Source organism: Heterocephalus glaber, unplaced genomic scaffold (assembly GCF_053883595.1).
Source record: "Heterocephalus glaber isolate CG9 unplaced genomic scaffold, H.glaber_assembly_v1.0 deba00001454, whole genome shotgun sequence".
Classification (NCBI taxonomy): Eukaryota; Metazoa; Chordata; class Mammalia; order Rodentia; family Bathyergidae; genus Heterocephalus; species Heterocephalus glaber.
In genome coordinates this window covers 15,352,294-15,367,162 of record NW_028258303.1, presented here as the reverse complement: position 1 = coordinate 15,367,162, position 14,869 = coordinate 15,352,294, and the positions used below count along the sequence as shown (strand labels likewise).

General features: G+C 34.9%; 1 long non-coding RNA gene and 1 pseudogene across 1 annotated transcript in view; one reads left to right on the top strand and one right to left on the bottom strand.

Annotated features, from left to right (window-relative positions):
- Positions 1–3,356: 3,356 nt before the first annotated feature.
- On the top strand, positions 3,357–4,076 carry LOC106009673 (AP-3 complex subunit sigma-1 pseudogene; annotated as a pseudogene).
- Positions 4,077–5,531: 1,455 nt separating this feature from the next.
- Positions 5,532–14,869, bottom strand: part of LOC106009669 (uncharacterized) — a 51,057-nt gene continuing 41,719 nt past the window's right edge. Inside the window, exons 3-4 of the long non-coding RNA XR_002396164.2 lie at positions 14,253–14,374; positions 5,532–8,528 (exon numbers count right to left, since the gene is read on the bottom strand). This is a non-coding gene — a long non-coding RNA (uncharacterized LOC106009669). The remainder of the gene's footprint in view (positions 8,529–14,252; positions 14,375–14,869) is intronic.

Below are 14,869 nucleotides of genomic sequence, written 5' to 3'. Positions count from 1 at the left end.
ATTTTTCAAAAAGGGATTACACTTGAATCTCTGTCATTTCAAATGAGTAAAATTATTACAGAATTCCCACATAATTTGAATTTCAGATAAGCAATGAATAATTTTTCATGTAAGTATATTGCTAGTGTTATTTGCTAAATCTGGAAACCCTACAAATAAAGGAATTAAGATGCATCAGAATCAAATAAACAATTTTTGTTTGTTTGTTTAATACTCGTATTCTACTCCAGAATTTTATTCTTCAGAGTTTGATATCCAGTAACAGAAAAATAAAAGATCCAACTCCACGTGATTTTTCATAAAGATGGAAAAATTTAATATTTAGGAATTGTTGTCATAGAGCAGTACTCTTCACATTTAATGTGCATAAGAATCACCAAGGGATCTTTTAAAACTAGATTCTCATGTCAGGGTTGAAATGCTGTATTTTTATTAAATTCCAAGGTTATGCAGATACTTCTGGCCATTGAACCAAAGTAGGAGGAGGATTCAGATGATTCCTGAGGTTTCTGTGAGGTTTAAAATTTGATTCTGTGATTGCTTTATAAATACATCATTTCATTTTACTAAAATTTCACTTGCAAACAAATGATGACAAATTTTCTGTTATCTAAGACTTACCCTGTGGATTGGAACTTAAATAATTAAGTATGGTATCCTAGTGCAGACTTTCATTGTAATCCTTATCTTGACCAGGTAGTAGAAATATAAGTTTATCAGAAACACCAGAACTACAATCATTTTCATTGATGAGAGCTATTGCTGTCTATTCAATTACTGAATCCCTGATATACATTTACTGAGAGCTACTGTTGATCAGAAAGGAAAAGACATCTGAGAAACCTTTGAATATATTTATTTTTCTCTTTTTTCAATTCTTATTTATGTTAGTATATATTTGCAGGACATAATGATTACATTGTTCATGGGGATTGGTGCATGTACATAACAAATTTAAATTCTCTTTTCATTCCTCTTCTCCCTCTTCCCCTCCCTTCATTTCTTGATCCTGTTCCCATTTGTTATGAGCTTATTCAAAATGAAAGTTGGTCCATACTTCTGACCTTCTAATCAAACCCAGGACTCTCTTCTTTCATCTTTATGGTCAATGTACTTCCTCGTCAGGTCCTCAGTGTTGAGCTTCCTTGTCTTCTGGGTCCTTCTGGTCACTGAAGTCTCAGGTCACAATGTCAGTAACATTTCCATAAAAAGTAGATACCACACTGGCACTCTTTTATGGTATTAGCATTCTCTATGATCTACAATTATCTTACTTATTTATGCATATATATGTATCCTTCTGTGTATTATTTTCAGTGCCCACTGTGCAAGTATGTGACGTTTGTGACTAGTAACCTTGTAGTATCACAGTAGACACTCCATGAGTACTTGTGAATTGGATGAGTTTATTTTTTTCATTTTAAACTCAATCCATTAGAATTTACATTTATGTAAGTAGAAGTAGAAATTTCAATAACAAAGGGGGACAAATTTTGTGAAAATTTTCTTTACATAAGTCTATCTAGAAAATCTGGGGACTAATTTATTGTCTCATCTTGGGAATTTGAATATATATAATTATTAGGGTTACATGCAAATATAATTTATATTAAAGTGGCCTTGCATATTCTTTATGCTATTTTAAACATTTTATGTAATACTTTTCTAAATATTTCTAGAAAAAGTGAGATTATAGACCAATGTAGAGGTAAAATTGTTTTTCTTTATACTCAAACTTCTACCATGTTTGAGTAGAACAAAAAAAAAAAAAATAGAAGGGCAAGAGCTCAAGAGAATGAGAAAAATTCAATGTCACTGACAACTTTAAATGTAAGAAGGAAAAAGCTTACATAAATAGTAATCCTAATAAATCCAATAATGCAAAGCCTGGCCTAAGTTGCATTTGGAAGTTTGTTCAATATTGTACACCTGCTTGGGAATGGAATTAATAAGAGAAAATGAAAAAATGAGAACAAAGTCTTTGTAAATAGGGAGGGATGGAGGGGTTGAAGGGAGGGCAGGGGAAGGGGGAAAAATAAGAACCAAGAGAGATTATGTAAAGGTGCAAATTTCCAATGATGAATGTCATTATATTATATACCTAAAATGTACCAATAAATAAAATTTTAAAAAAATATTGTACATCTGCTTTAAGTCAGGTAATGAGACACTCATGAGAATTTCTGGAAATGAAGGCTATAGGTTTCATAAATAACTGACTAGACTAGCAAGTCTCCCCATTATCATTTAGGTTTGAATATGATGAAGCTGGACTCCAAATTCATTTCCACTGTCACTTAATCAGAACACACATCTCAAATCCTCATCATCAAGCCCCAGAAGCTATTGGCCTAATTATTGACCAGGCCACCACCACTCACAAGCAAATCAGGCAGCACACTCTGGAAAGCTGAAAACTGCATTATTAGTGTCTTCCAACTGTGCGCTGAATACATTATTGATTCATTTTAGCTGGAGGTTCTCCTGACAAGCTTATGTGTGCAATTAAGTGGATTACATGGAACATGTTAAACAGCCTAAGAAGTTCTCAGGCTAGAAATGCTTTGAGAATCAGCATTTTTCTCACTCATCTCTCCCTCTCACAAACAGAGCCTAGGAAATTAATAGCAACTTTACAACAACCTGTACTCAATGGGAGAGGAGCTCTCCAAGTGAACAGCTGTCACTTGCTTTAAGAAACTCATTTCGCAAAAATCAAAAAGATTCTGAATCCACCTATTCAGAAAGAGTGTCCAACAACATTCTCTATTGTACTGTAATGGGGAAAAAAACCTAACTGCATAAAATAAATCCTTACTACTCTTGTTTTTATTTTAAAAGGCCATTTGTACTATTTAGGCATTTGATATTAAATATAACACTTCCTTGAAAAGCTATTTTCTCTTTGATTTCTAAATTCTTCAGTGAATGCTTTTACTCATTTCTGTAAAAAAGCTTACACTATGTATCAGTGGACTAATACAATAAGGCATAATGTGACGCTCCTTAGTTGAGGATTCTGATATGACACAGTCAAAGGTTTTGTTACAAAAACCCTCTTTTTTGTACCTAAAAGCAAAGCATAAATAAAATAAAAGTGAAAGTAACAGTCTGATGCATATTGTTAAACACACACACACCACAGTAACAAAAGATCTCTAAAGCACCATATTAAATATTACGGCCAAACCCAAACATTACGTGAAGAAAGCCTCATTGATGCCAATAATGAAGTCTTAAGATAGTGAAAGTCTTTAGAGTAGTCCAAATGAGAATATTTTTTAGCACTCTTAGGAACAATGATAGTGTCTAGGAAAAATAAGACTTTGATGTCCCCAAGGCACTGTTATTATTAAATGTCGCACAAGACAGTAAAGAAGCAATTTTGAGGGGAAGGGGCGGGGTGGGAAGGACCGCCGGCGAGATCTCGAGGCGAGGCTCACGTGCCTGCCCCTGCCTGGGCCCCAGAGCCCACCAGGTCGGCCCAGCCCAGCCATGATCAAGGGGATCCTCATCTTCAACAACCAGGGCAAGCCACAGCTCTCCAAGTTCTACCATCCCTACAGTGAAGATACACAACAACAAATCATCAGGGAGACTTTCCATTTTATATCTAAGAGAGATGAAAATGTTTGTAATTTCCTAAAAGGAGGATTATTAATTGGAGGATCTGACAACAAACTGATTTATAGACATTATGCAACACTATATTTTGTCTTCTGTGAAGATTCTTCAGAAAGTGAACTTGGCATTTTAGATTTAATTCACGTGTTCGTGGAAACATTAGACAAATGTTTTGAAAATGTCTGTGAACTGGATTTAATTTTCCATGTAGACAAGGTTCACAATATTCTTGCAGAAATGGAGATGGGGGGATGGTATTGGAGACCAATATGAATGAAATTGTCACACAAATTGATGCACAATATAAACTGGAGAAATCTAAGGCTGGCTTAGCAGGAACTCCAGCTCCTGCTGTATCAGCTGTAAGGAATACAAATCTTCCTGAGATCCCAAGGAATATTAACATTGGTGACATCAGTGTAAAAGTGCCAAACCTGCCCTCTTTTAAATAAAATACAAAACAGGCCACTCCCCGGTAAAATCCAGGGGCGAAAGTCATCTAAGTTTGCCATACAGTTGTTTACCAAAAATAGAGGAGGAAAGTCTTAACTTTTGCTCTTGAATTTAAGTCAAGGTATTGTATAGAAGTTGTGTAAAATCAGTATGAAATTTTGAAGTTGCTTTTCTTGCTCAGTGATTTTTAAAAAATTGTATAGTTCCAGTGTGATTTTTTTTTCTTTTCTAAACTGCATTCCTATGCCCACCTAAGGCATGCCTCTATGTATTGGCTATTACAGTATTTTGAAAGTGAGATGTTTCTTTAATTATGTACAACCCAAAATGTTGATGTTTTGTATGGATCACAAGTGTAGCAGTCCTTAATTCTTTCTGCTGTTTGTCACAATTGTTATTTAAAGAACCAAGTGTGTACTGCATGAAAACATTATGACCTTTTCCTCTTAGTTTAAATAAATTCAAAGGTAACTGGATTTCTAAAAAAAAGGAAGCAATTTTGAATATGATGAAGAGCAATTGTCAGGGGTATGTTAAACCACAGCTTCTCTTTGTGTGAGCTTTTTGTTTTGTTTTTGAGACGGGGTCTTGCTGTGTAGTTCAGGCTGGCCTTGATCAACTCACTATGTAGTCAAGGCTGGCCTCAAACTCATGGCAATCCTCCTACCTCATAAGTTTTCATGAAAGAGAAAGCAAAGAACTACAGCTGACTTCAAGCTCCTTAGAGGGAAAAGAAGCCCTGAGGAACGCATATAACTCACTTTCTCATTTTAAAAATTCTGAGTGAAATGATATAACATGAGATGAAGAACACAAACTAGCAGAATGATGAATAATAATGGTGTTAAATCTATCAAACTCCAATGTCTAAGGTCTACTGTTTGGGCATAATTGCACAGGATTGAAGGAGAGACCCTAACTATAGCTCAAAAGTTTAATTTTCTCACTAGAGTATACTTCCTCTACAAGACCACAAAAGGAACAAATATGCTATCAATGAATAATGGCTTCCTTGTTGCTCTGAATAATAAAATATTAAAAATAAGAAATGACCTCAGATTCTGTTCTTACCTTCTCAGAATACAATTGATATTCCTTTAAATATCTTCAAAATCTTGTGTGGATATAATTTTTTATGGATTACACAGATATTATAATCTGGATATGGATTATTATATGGATCTAGTCTTGGAGAATCTGAATCAAGGATAAAAGTTAAAAACAAATATGCTTTTCTTTTAATTACTTTGCATAAAAATCTAATTGAATGGATATTGGTCTTTATGTCATTTAAAATTCTCAGGTTTTTTGTTTTGTTTTATTTTGTTTTTTGAGACAGGGTCTCACCATTTAATCCAGGCTGGACTTGAACTCACTGCATTCCTCTTGCTTCAGCCTCCTGAGTGCTGAGATTAGAGTTGTGCACCAGCATGCCTGGCTCAATTTTACTTTGAAAAAAAAAAAGAAAAGAAGATGAATTCTATTTAAAATTGAAAACAGCAACTAGGAACTAGAAGTTTAAGCTTATATCGCTCCATCACTAAATAGTAAATTTTGTTAGAGTGAGGGATATTTAATCTTATTTACCACTTGATTTTCTAAGGGAAAATTCTGATACTAAAGAAGATTCAAGCAAATAATTTTTGATAGTATACAGTCCTATTATATAGAGGTAAGTGAAAAGAGTAACAGGCTAAAATTTTTCTTTTAAAAACTATGGTTTCCCATTAAAAGAGGCTATTGAAAATATTTTGACACAATGAGCAGTCTTTTCTAAGAATATTTGCAAGTCACAATAGTGGGTTAAAAGCATACCTTTAACAGAAAAATGGATGACATATTGGTAAAGAAATTTCTACAGTTAGAGCTAAGTTAAATATGCTGACTTCCACTTACCAAGAAAAATAGAAACTATGTTATCACATAATTATTAAATGCTGCAATTGAAAGAAAATACATTCATAAAGCCTTCTCTTTTCACCCATGTAAGAATCCATTTAAATTATACCAAGGATGTGCATCTATTATTCTTAAATTGACAGACTTAAACAGACTTGAGTTGAATCTTTTCCCCTTCTTAAATGACCTTGACTCTAATTGTAATAGTCTTAAACAGTATACAATCTTCTTCATTTCTTTAACTCTAACCAGTATAATTTTTTTTGGAGTAGTAACCTGAAGAGCTTCTTTCAATATATGTTTCGGCAATGTAAGAAAATCAGGTTTTAATTCAAAGTTTTTGGATTAGTCCGAGATCTCCAAAAGAACAGAACCAATAAGATATATACATATATAGAAAGATATTAGGTATAAGCAATTATCTCATGTGATTATGGAAGCCAAGTCTCAAGATCTGCAGAGTTGAGTAGCTATAGACCTTGGAGAGCCAATGGTACAGTCCCGGTCCAAAAATGGTGTACTTCCAATGAAAAACCTGGTGGTTTCATGACCAAGAAGGAGCTGATGTTTCAGTTCAAGTCAGAAGGCAGGAAAAACCAAAGTCCCAGTTGACAGGCAGTTAGTCTACAAAAGTTCAATGTTTTTGTTCTCTTCCCGCTGATTGCATGGAATCCAATCATTCTAGGAAGAGCAATTTGCTTTACTCATTGCATTTGATTCCAATGTTAATCTTACACAGAAATAGCCTCAGAGTTACACCCAAAATAATGTTTGACCAGTAGTCTGGGCACTCACTGGCCCAGCCAAGTTGACACAAAAAATTAGCTATTACAACTCACTTCAAATAAAATTGGTTTGATTTTATTAGTGTAAAATATATTTTTAAATGGAATAAAATGTTCCATGAATATTTTCATCATATGAAATTGTAAGTATCACAATAGTATAAATAAAAAATATAGGCAGAGTAAGTTATCTTGAGAATATTTTGCATTATGGGAATTTGTCCTACATGCTTTGCAAAACTTATTCAAACACACCCAAAAATGTGACAATGTGCAGTTACAACAAAAGGGACTTACTAAGCTCTAACAGTTCATTTTATTAATAAGATGAAAGTGTTTTACTTGCTACAATATGAATATCTAACATGCAACATAGGTAAATATCTTACCAAAAATCATTTTCTGTCCTTTATTTCTCGTAACAGAAAACTCAGTGCTTTCATTTGAGCCTATGGTATTCTGCTCTTTTGTTCTCATCCTCCCTGCAATTATAGCAACTATAACTAAAGTGCTTCAAATATATACCAATATACTTTCATATCTCCCACATAAGACACGTACTTCTAACATATTACTAACACAATACATCTTCATTCCTAATGTTTGATGGAAATTATATGTAATCTCCAAAACCTGTAGAAAAATGCCAATGAAAGATCCCTTATGTTTAGTTTTCATGGGCCAAAATTCCTCTTCTCTAGGACTATAAAATGAAACTAGCAATAGAATTATAGTCACTGTGGGGCCAACAAAATCCCAGGTTAGAAGTTGATACCAATAAGCGAATGTCACTGTATTTTAGTTACGTGGAACTCTTTGTTTCCCCCCATTTGGAAGTGAACATTCCTCTTTGCTTATGGTAATAATATTGGGATGCAAGATTACTTCAGACCTTTGTGGCCAGTGATCATCTTTCTTTATACTTCTCAACTTCTGCATTTCAATTTTGAGCCATGGGTCATACTAACTGTTCTCCACTACCAAGAACTGAGACTTGCTCAAGTCCCCATGCACCTTAGCAATGATATCAGACTTCACATTTTTCCTTTCTCATATCTTCTCTGATTACTAGGGGGTAGGAGACAGTTATCTGTTCTGTTCCTATCAACTTGTGTTTCCCTAAAGTTCTCCATCATGAAGACCTGATAAATTGTACTTGGCCCTGATTAAGATTCAGTAACATTCATGCTATGAAGTCACAATAAATGTACCTACACACACAGACCTCGTGCAGTCCTTTCTCTTTCTATTGTCAACCTGATTGCTACTCTACTAGTGGAGGAAAAAGGAGAGAAAAAGCTATAACCAGACATAAAGAATTTCACTAGCAAGCTTGGGTGAATATACAGGTCTTTTATTCGTTTGGTTTTTTGAGTTAATCAAAAGAAAGAGAACAAGGAATCAACTATGCAAAGACCAGAGGGACTCCAATATATACTAAATAGATAAATATTTAAACAGATTGCTCCACTTCTGAGCAACATTCGACAGTGTCTCCTTTAACTCTGAAGAGCCAATTCTCCCCTGTGGATTCCAGGGATCCGAAGTCTCTGAATGGTGATTAGTGGATTCCGTGCAGCCCCGGGCCTGACTCCAATCACGTTCTCCTTGAAAATTACTGAAACTTCATGCAGCGGCACAGCACAGAGCAGGACTTATCACTGGGGCTTGGTCCTCATTACAGTCCAGAGACTTCAGGAGATTGTTTACGTGGCTGGGACATCTTCCTTGCGGGTAGCTAATTAGTGTTTCCCCAGGGCTTCTGCTCTGTGAATACGTAAGAGTAATCATCACCAGCTAACTACATGGGGAGTGTATCTAAGCAATTTTACCAAGTCAACTGACAACAGCTTGAAGTAATATTAGCCTTGTTACATGAAGACAAGTGCTCTCCACCCAGTGAAGTCGGAGACAGGCACCACTCAATAAATCACTGCAGCATCCTTGAGAGCTGAGCATCAGTTCTGAGCCATTAATTTCAGTGAGGTCTTTTGACAGGATGTTTTGAGAGCATGAAAGCATTCACTGAAAGCATGTCTTCTTGAACTAAATCATAAAGAACAAATTCTTCTAAGTTACCAACCTGGCAACCCATTTAAGTCCTATGATTATCAAATAAATCTCTTGACATTTTTTCATCAGCCTCTTATCACTCAGGACATAAAGAATAACTTTCCTTTAAACAAGAATGTAATATAGATACCTTGTTAGCCCCCACTGTCATAGCACTACCTGCAGTTTCAGAAACAGGTCTCTGAACTATTGCATAGTACTAGATTAGGATGAAATTTCTCTCTGTTGGCCAAACACCAACTAATGTTACCAAAATCACCACCTAATGACAAAATAAACTAATCAAAAAAAAAAAACTGAAACTGAAATGTAGAATGAATTTATGAAACCTATGTTAAGAATGTGTTAAAGGGGAGAGCAGTATTATAAGGGCAAAGTCCAGTCTGAATCTCATTGTGAGCAGCATTTTTTATTCCACAAACATATGTCTTACTCTCTGCAGGCACTCTAATAGGTACTGGATTATAAAATATTCAGGAAAGAGCAGTAGAGATTTGTTAACCAAAGGAGTCAATAATCCAGAGATACAATATTCTCTATAAAGTAAACTATTTCTCATTTCATGAAATTAATGAAGAGAGTGGTCCATGTGTTTACACTATAAAATGAATAAGATTTTTTGGTGAAATAATGAATGCTCTATTTTAAATTGTCTAAGAGTAGAAGAAATCTTAACTTTAGGGCCATACTTTATAATGTATATATCTGACACAATAAAGTAAGGCTGGGACTAAGGTGGGATGAGTGACTGATTAAAGCTAAAGAATATACAATAATTTAGCAGTGAAAGAAGAACACCTTTGCAGTATTACCAAAGAGCTAAGATGAGTAAGTAAGTGGCCTGGATGAATTTGAAATAGACATAGGTATCAGAAAGTTAAGTTTGTGGGATCTTGCTCATATTAGTCTGCAAAATTATTGTATATATTTACCCAAAAGTCATTTTAAAACCCTTCTTCATATAATAGATAATGTGAAACAGGAAGAAAAGGGGCAAAGGGGAAGGGGAAGTGAGAAGGGTAGGGGAAAGGAAATAAAGGAATAGAATTAATATGAGAAAATGAAAAAATGGAAAAAAAGTCTTTGTAAATAGGGAGGGATGAAGGGATTAAAGGGAGAGCAGGGGAGGGGGGAAAAATAAGAACCAAGAGAGATTATATAAAGGTGCAAATTTCCAATGAGGAATGTCATTATATTGTATACTTAAAATGTACCAATAAAATTAAATTTAAAAATAAATAAATAAACTATAAAAACCCTTCTTCCTTACCCTCTCTATGAGTTAAACGATTGTTCCAAAATGCATTCCATTTTTCTATAATAATTTTCTATGATTTAAATTAGTAGAAAAAATTTAAGTACAAAAATGTTTTGTTATTCTAATAAAGTGGATTTAAAATTGCTCTATAACCTGTTACTGTCATTCAGAGCCTTTTTTCTTTTCAGAAGGGATGATAGCCTTAAATTTGCCATTAAAGATGTCAAACAAGAAACTTTGCACACAAAAGTACATTGCTTTAAATAGACCACATACTCACACACAGAACATGTATAAGTAAGTGCAAAGGAATTGAAGTTATCCCCTGTATATTATCAGACTATAGTGTGATGAAATTGGAGATCCATAGCAAAAGAACTCGAAAAATTTCAAAAACATGTGGAAATTGAACAACACACTTCTAAATAACCAATGGGTCACAGAGAAAATTAAAGAAGAAATCAGACAGTTCCTTCAATTAAATGACAATGACAATACAACATATCAGAATCTATGGGTCACAAGGAAAGCAGTCTTACGAGGGAAATTCATAGCAGTGAATACTCATATTAGGAAAACAGAACGAGCCCAATTAAACAACCTGATGCTGCACCTCAAGCTTCCAGAAAAAGAAGAGCAGGACAACCCCAGAGCTCATACAAGGGAGGAAATTATAAAGATCAGAGGAGAAATCAATACAATGGAGACTAAGAGAACGATACAAAAACTCAATGAAGCCAAGAGTTGGTTCTTCAAAAGAATCAACAAAATTGACAAACCCTTAGCCAACCTTGTCAGAAAAAGGAAAGAAAAGGCCCAAATCCATGCAATTAGGAATGAAAAGGGTGAAATTACAACAGACCCAGAAGAAATCCAGAGGATCATCAATACCTACTTCCAGAACCTATATGCCAATAACTTGCACAACACAGAAGAAATGGACAGATTCCTAGATACATATGAATTACCAAAGTTGAACGAAGAAGACCTAAAAATTCTGAACAACCCAATATCAACCAATGAAATTAAAAAAGTAACTAAAAACTTATCAACTAAGAAAAGGCCAGGCCATGATGGCTTCATTGCTGAATTCTCCAAGACATTTAGAGAGGAACTGCTGCCACTACTGTTTAAACTCTTCAATGAAATTGAAAGGGAAGCAATACTCCCAAATTCATTCCTGGAAGCAAGCATCACCTTCATCCCCAAAGCAGAGAAAGACTCAACTGAAAAAGAGAACTATAGGCCAATCTCACTAATGAACATAGATGCAGAATTCCTTAATAAGATACTGGCAAATAGAATGCAGAAGATCATCAAGATCATACACCCTGATCAAGTGGGATTCATCCCAGGGATGCAGGGATGGTTCACCATAGGCAAATCAATCAATATAAAACACTATATCAATAGACCCAAAGACAAAAACCATATTATTATCTCCAAAGATGCAGAAAAAGCATTTGACAAAATCCAACATGCATTTATGATAAAAAAAAAAAAACCTACAGAAAATTGGAATAGACGGTCTCTACCTCAAACTGATAGAAGCCATCTATGAAAAACCAACAGCCAATATCATACTAAATGGTCAAAAACGGAAATCCTTCACACTAAAATCAGGAACAAGACAAGGATGTCCACTATCACCACTCTTGTTCAATATAGTTCTGGAAACATCAGCCACAGCAATTAGACAAGAGAAAGAAATAAAAGGAATAGAGACAGGAAATGAAGAAGTCAAATTGTCATTATTTGCAGATGACATGATACTCTATATAGAATTCCCCAAGAACTCCACCAAAAGTCTTCTAGACATAATACCAAATTCAGTAAAGTAGCTGGTTACAAGGTCAACACACAAAAATCAATAGCTTTCCTCTACACCAATGACAGACTCACTGAGAGAGAAATAGGGCAAATAATTCCTTTCACAATAGCATATAAAAAACTGAAATACCTAGGAATCAACCTAAAGAAAGAAAGCAAAGACCTCTTCTCTGAAAACTATGGCACTCTGAAAAGAGAGATTGAAGATGATATCAGAAAATGGACAGACATCCCCTGCTCCTGGGAAGGAAGGATTAATATAGTGAAAATGGCCATACTTCCAAAACTGCTATATAGATATAATGCAATTCCAATTGAGATCCTAGCAGGATACTTCATGGACCTTGAGAAAACAATCCAAAAATTCATTTGGAAAAAGAAGAGACCCAGAATAGCAAAAGCAGTTCTAGGTAACAGAGACATGGCAGTGGGTATCACAATCCCCAACCTGCAACTATACTACAAAACTACTGTGATAAAAACAGCATGGTACTGGCAAAGAAACAGACTTGAGGACCAGTGGAACACATCAGAAGATGCAGAAACAATGCCAGACATACTCGGCCATCTCATCTTTGATAAAGGAGCCAAACACCCTCCCTGGAGGAAAGATAGCCTCTTTAATAAATGGTGCTGGAAAAATTGGGCTTCAACTTGCCAAAGATTAAAATTAGACATATATCTCTTGCCATGCAATAAACTAAAATCAAAATGGATTAAAGATCTAAATATTAAAATAGAAACTCTGAACCAGTTGGAACAGAGGTTAGGTAGAACTCTTGAAGACATAGGTGTAGGAAAAGATTTTATGAACAAAACCTCAGTTGCCCATGAACTAGCACAAACAACCAACAAGTGGGATCTCTTCTTATTAAAAAGCTTCTGCATAGCAAGAGAAACCACCAGCAGTGTGAAGAGACAACCCACAATGTGGGAAAAAATCTTCACCTGCTCTTCCTCAGACAAAGGTCTTACTATCTCGACTCTATAAAGAACTTAAAAAATTCAGACCTCCCAAATTTAAAGACCCAATCCAAAAATGGGCATCTGAAATGAACAAACATTTCTCAGACAAAGAAGTAGAAGTAGCAAATAAATACATGAAAAATGTTGAACATCACTGGTCATTCAAGAGATGCAAATGAAAACAATGCTGAGATTCCACCTCACCCCAGAAAGAATGGCTGCTATCATGAAATCAACCAATAACAAATGCTGGCTGGGCTGTGGGGAAAGAAGAACCCTGCTCCACTGCTGGTGGGAGTGTAGACTGGTGCAACCACTGTGGAAATCAGTATGGAGATACCTCAAAGAACTGGGACAGGAAATTCCATTTGATCCCACTATTGCCCTGATGGGTATCTTCCCCAAAGAATTAAAAGAATCATACCACAGTGATATTATGTGCATCCATGTTCATAGCACCACAGTTTGTGATAGCTAAAACTTGGAAACAGCCCAAATCCCCATCAACTGGAGACTGGATAAAGAAAATGTGGTTTTTTTATAAAATGGAGTACTACTCAGCCATAAAAAATGAGAAATTAGAGACATTTATAGCTAAGTGGATGCACATTCAGGCAATACTCTTAAGTGAAATAAATAGGACACACATGTATAAATACCGAATAGTTTCTCTGGTGTGAGAAACTGAAAGTGTAAATAAGGACTAAAATGTATAATAGGTAATGTGAAATAGGAAGAAAAGGGGCAAAGGGGAAGGAAGTAGGAGGGATAGGGGAAAGGATAGAAGGGAATGAGATTAATATGAGAAAATGGAAAAATAGGAACAAAATCTTTGTAAATAGGGAGGACTGGAGGGGTTGAAGGGAGGGCTGGGCAAGGGTGAAAAATATGAACCAAGAGAGATTATGTAAAGCTGCAAATTTCCAATGATGAATGTCATTATATTGTATACCTAAAATGTACCAATGATTCGAATGAATAATCGATAATGCGAAATAGGAAGAAAAGGTCCAAAGGGGTAGGGGTAGTGGGAGGGGCAGAGGAAAAGAAAGAAGGGAAAGGAAAAACACTGAGAAATGGAAAAAATGGAAATAAAGTCTTTGTAAATAGGGAAGGGTGGAGGGGGTGAAGGGAGGGCTTGGAATGGGGGAAAAAAATAAGAACCCAGATGCATTATGTAAAGGTACAATTCCTAATGAGAAATGTAATTGTGTTGTATACCTAAAATATACCAATAAAAGAATTTAACAACAACAACAAAAAAAGTACATTGCTTTACGGTAAATGCTCTTGCAAGTCTTCCTATACTTTCTTTAAATAAATTTTGGACTAAGATAAATTCAAATTTAGAAATTAATACTCACATGCCTCCCTCGATTCCTTTGGCAATTGAGATTTTGAGAAACTTTGAACATATTTGCTCGTGTTCTCATGACCTGTGAATGCTCTACAATCTCCACATAAATGCACTGAGGTTAGAGTGTATCTGAAAGTGAACACAAGTGAAAGTTCATGCATTCAAAGCTTACCTACATATTTCATAAAATAGCAAATATTCTTCAGAAATACATCTAGTGACTTGTACAATAATCTTGCCAACATTTGAAATGATGAAGTGATATAAATGCCCAAGTATATATAATAATAATTTGCTTTTCTTTTTAATGTTTTAGTAGCATTAAATATTCCACTGATTTGATGATACCATTTTAAGCTAGATTCTTCATTTCAGGCAGACAAATTTATGCAGATCTACTTGCTGAAGATGCATTTTATAACTTTGTGTAAGATGGACTGAGATATGTGATTACAAAATCAGTAAAACTCAAAAATATAAATTTAATTGACATCTTTATGTGGCACCTATTATTTTATTGCAAGACTGATTGCTTGTTTCATTACATATTACCAGATAAGCTGAGGATACACTGATCTTATTGGAAACTAATGTCTTACAACATTTTCTCCTTTATTATTCAAA